The sequence below is a fragment of the Heterocephalus glaber genome, unplaced genomic scaffold (assembly GCF_053883595.1).
Source record: "Heterocephalus glaber isolate CG9 unplaced genomic scaffold, H.glaber_assembly_v1.0 deba00001572, whole genome shotgun sequence".
Taxonomy (NCBI): domain Eukaryota; kingdom Metazoa; phylum Chordata; class Mammalia; order Rodentia; family Bathyergidae; genus Heterocephalus; species Heterocephalus glaber.
This window is the reverse complement of record NW_028258357.1, coordinates 7,344,847-7,349,562: the sequence shown is the minus strand read 5'-3', so window position 1 is coordinate 7,349,562 and position 4,716 is coordinate 7,344,847. Positions and strand designations below refer to the sequence as shown.

Below are 4,716 nucleotides of genomic sequence, written 5' to 3'. Positions count from 1 at the left end.
AAGCCAGGAAATCTTTTAAGATTGAAAGCCTCCTACCACATTTGTCATATTAAAATCCAATTATGTGGAGAAAAAAGAAAGAAACACAGTAATTGGAGAACAACATATGTTCAACATAACACATACATACCACAAACAGGCTTAAATATCACATACTAGTTGAAGCTTCTAAATCTTTTTCTTAGAAATTGGAAGAAAAACTGTGTAGTGAAACTTCAACAAATCTTAGAATTTTGAAAAATGGATTCCAATTCATAAAAATATAAAATCAGTGCTATTTCGATTGACACATTTCTTATATCATGACCTGTTTCTTATATAATACATATTCTCATGGTCACCTAGCACAAGCATAGAAATTTGATGGGTTTATATGTGTCATAAAATTTTTAAGCTATATCTCTGTATAAGTTCAAAAGGGAGTAAATCTGAATATATGAGTGTGAAAGTACTTTTTAAAGTAGTAAATGTGGGTGGGTCTTTTTTCTTGAACTGGCTTATCTTTCAGAACAATAAAAGCTTTAGCCAAAGTGACAATTGCTTCCTAAAGAGCTAATACTTTCTCTGAGAACCATGGTTCTTTGAGAATTTAGTCCTGATCCACCCTCAGCTTCAAATTTCTGATCCCTCTCTTTTGTTTAATCAGGTTAACAAGCCAGAAATGACCAAGTCCTAAATCTTTACTTATTGAAATTGCACCAAGAACAAATGTCCCATATTCCTCACTATTAGAAATAAATTTCCTGGGGCAGGGGATTTAGCTCAGTGGTTCCACCGCCTGCCTTGCAAGTGCAAGGACCAGAGTTCGATCCCCGGTACCAAAAAAAAGAAAGAAAGAATTTTCCTGGTGCTTTTGTATACGTTATCCTCATTAAAAGCAGCAGCTTTTATCAGACACCCACTTTTTGCTATCTAGAAGTGTTAAACCTGTTTTCTAATTACCTTTGAGTCCCAGAAGTTTCTCTCCAAAATTAGCCAGCACTGACATTCAACAGGATCTTAAGTTTCCTTCAGGCAGTAATTTAACTTTATGTATCTTTTTATCATGTAATGTTTATCAAAGTTTCTATCCTTTCACTAAGTTAGGAAATAGTGTTCAAATATGTGGTACCTTTTTTCCAAGCACTCATTCAGAATGAGTAATATAGTAAGTGCTGAAAAACATACAATATATTTACGTTAGTTTTATTTCTATGGAGAATCTTGACTAATAACGTTACTAATTTATATCTCTAGCACTGAGCTCATAGCCTGGATGGTAGAGCAGATCAAATAAAATTTGATTAGGTTGAAGAAGGTTAAATCAATCTGACTTGCAGGAAAGAACCATTGCAGACAAGTAGTCAAGACTTCAGTCTTCAGAGTCAAGAGGCTGCACTAGAAAGCTGCTATCTGCAATGATTGATTTTGTTCACCTTGATTACCCTTTTCCTCATCCAGTGAAGAGAGCAGAGGAAATGAAAAATAATGCAATTCCTCCTCCATTAACACTTTACCCCCTGGCTTGTATATAATTGGCATTCTATTTGGTGACAAACTCTATTCTTATCCATCATGATGATGCTTGTCTAACAATCTTAATGGAAAATTCTTACAATTTGGAAGAGTGGAAGGTGCCTAGTTTGGTCTTGATAGGATCATTTCAGGTTTCCACAGTCATTAGGCAAAAGAAATTCAGAAAGGAAACCCAGTCTCTGTGTCTCCCAACATCTTCAGCCAAACAATGGCACATTTACCACACAACTTGAAATTATAAAGTGCTATTCCCTGACAGAATTCTTACAGTACTGAGCAGGTTGTTAAATACTATGTAACGTGCATGAGAAAAAATGGTTACAGAAAATGAGCTGGTGGAAGATTTTCTTTTTAGCCATTAAGTTAGACTTTTCAGATAGAGGATCCTGGGTATTTACTAGCCCACAGAAAAGGGTGGATAGACATGGGTGAAAAACTAGTTTTGAGTTTATGATTTAGTATACCTAATTTGTGATTCTTGGAGATTGTAACTTGCCATTTACATACAATGAAGATAATGGATCCAGACTTTAACTTACTGGGTCCAGATTTTACTTGCTGCTTTAAATGAAATGATCTATCCAACTTTTCACTTTGTTAAGTCCCCTGCTTTTCTTCCAGAAAAACACATTGAAAACCAAGCAAAAACTGAGCAAGCTATTAAGAAATATAGTAAAGTTCTTGGTATCAGAGACTAAAAGATGAAATGAGAGAAGAAAGCTTCTTTCATCCACAAACGAAATAATCCATTCCAGTACAAAACCAGCATCATTTTTTTCTAGTAAAGTTTCTTTGTTATATATTCTTTTTTTTTTTTTTTGATACAGGGTCTCATTATGTAGTTCAGACTGGCCCTGAACTCACTATGTAACCCAGGATGGTCTCGAACTCACAGTAATCCTCTTACCTCTGTCTCCCAAGTGCTGGGACTACAGGTGTGCACCACCACACCTGGTTACTTTATTATATATTCTTTATTCATAATCTAATATCTTTATACTTTGGTTCCACTTGCACAATTGTAATATGTTTCTTTTCTTCTTGTTATTTTGAAAGGTTTTTGAAAAAGTCGTATAAATGGGTAAATATACTTTAGTTTTCTCAAACAAATGAAAGCCCCAAAAACAGGTTTCCTATGCATTCTTACTTTTTCTGCAGGTGTGCTAGAGCAAGTTTTGACTGATTTACACGTATTATCCAAAAGTAAGTTGATCTTATTATGTTATGTAATATACTAAACCATGTATCATGAATAAAACAAAAAGTGCCAGGGGGAGGAGGGTGGGCCGGGACCACCCCAGAACTGGCCGCTGGCAGTATCACGGCATCCCAGAACCCCCTCCCCAAGAATATGAAAGTGATGACGACTTTTACGAAGTGTTGGATTTAACAGAGTATGCAAGAAGATACCACTGGTGGAATCAAGTGTTGGCCACTGATCAGGACCTATGGTAGAAAAATACTTAGTAGCTACTCAGATTGCAATGGGTGGTATGATTGGATGGTGTGCAGGATTTTTGTTCCAGAAAGTTGGAAAACTTGCAGCAACAGCAGTAGGTGGTGGCTCTCTTCTCCTACAGATTGCCAGTCATAGTGGCTATGTGCAGATTGACTGGAAGATAGTTGAAAAAGATGTAAACAAAGCAAAAAGACAGATTAAGAATTGAGCAAATAAAGCAGCACCTGAAATCAACAATGCAATCGAAGAAGCAACAGAATTTATCAAACAAAACATCGTGATAGCCAGTGGATTTGTGGGAGGGTTTCTGCTCAGCCTTGCATCTTAAGGACATGAATGATCCTTCCTAGTGGATCCAACTGTGAGAAGAGAGTGGCAGCAGGGTGACTTCTCTGCAGCACATGCCACCAGAGCCTCCAGAGCAGGGAGAAACAACTCGCTGGACAATACCAAATTCAAAACTTAGCATCTTGCCATCTGAAGCTTGGCAAATGAGTATCTGCTGTAAAACAGCCTGTGCGGTATTTGAACAATAGTATTCTTGAGCAAAACGTGGGTTTCGGCATTTTTTTCAAAATTTGCATCTGTTTAAAAAGTAACCAGTAAGATAGCACTATTAGATATGGATATGAGAAAAAAAATCTGTTGGCTCTCCCAGTGAAATATTATCCTTTTATATTTAAAAAAGATTTTCATTGTGCTTCATAGTATAGTTCGAATAGTTAAATATCTGTCTTACAGCTGGGTGTGGTGGCGCATGCCTGTAATCCCAGCCCTTGGGAGGCTGAGGCAGGAGGAGTACTGCAGGTTCGAGGCCAGCCTGGGCTATATAATAAGTTCAAGGCCAGCCTGAAATACATAGTGAGACAAAAAACTGTCAGGGGCCAGGGATTTAGCTCAGTGGTTCTGCTGCCTGCCTCATAAGCGCAAGGTCATGAGTTCGATTCTCCAGTACCAAAAAAAATTGTCTTACAGCTTCAGTAGTAGGGCTGTTTTTTTAAAGATGTGTTTGCAATAAACTTAAAGGGCTATAATGCCCTTTTGTGGAAGGCGTTAGAAATAATAAAATTATTAAAGATACTAAATAGATTCTACTGATGTAATAGCAGTCCTTAGGTTGTTTTCCCCTGCATTTCTTTCCTGGCTTACATAATAATACTACTTTTCAAAAAAGTCTCTTCTAAGGAAATACTACTACATAGCTGAATCTCTTTTTCCTTTTTTGGCATCTGTGGTTTTAAAAATATCTTCTTGTATGTTACCTTCTCATTTTTGTATTTGTTTATCCTGGAAGCCTGGGCAGAACTAATTTTGGGCATACATACAGGTCGGTCATTGATTCATTTTATTAACCCTGGTACCTCTTTTCTTTTGTTTCTAAAAATCCTAATAATTATTTTGGCCTCTTCATACTGTCTGAAGAATTGACTTTCTATGTAATCATGAAATTGTAGCTAAAAGAGATTGTCTCCTTGACCAAGTCTAAGATTAAGTACTATGGCTTCCAGGCTTTTGGTAGCATTATGTTTCTTGAACACTAGGGCAATTTACCTGTTTCTCGGGGCCGACATCATACCCTCTCAGTCTTTTTGCCCCCCAGAATCTTTCCAGATTATTTATTTTGTCTCTAGAATTTTAGGTTGGAATTGAGAAAAAGAGCAAAACAACATGTATTGAAGTCTTCAGATTAGAAAGACTACAGTTACTATATTGAAACCATCTTCATTTGCAAGGAAGTCTCC

General features: G+C 36.7%; 1 pseudogene; it reads left to right on the top strand.

Moving 5' to 3' along the window:
• Positions 1-2,963: 2,963 nt before the first annotated feature.
• Positions 2,964-3,457, top strand: LOC101702064 (FUN14 domain-containing protein 1 pseudogene; annotated as a pseudogene).
• The last annotated feature ends 1,259 nt before the right edge of the window (positions 3,458-4,716 follow it).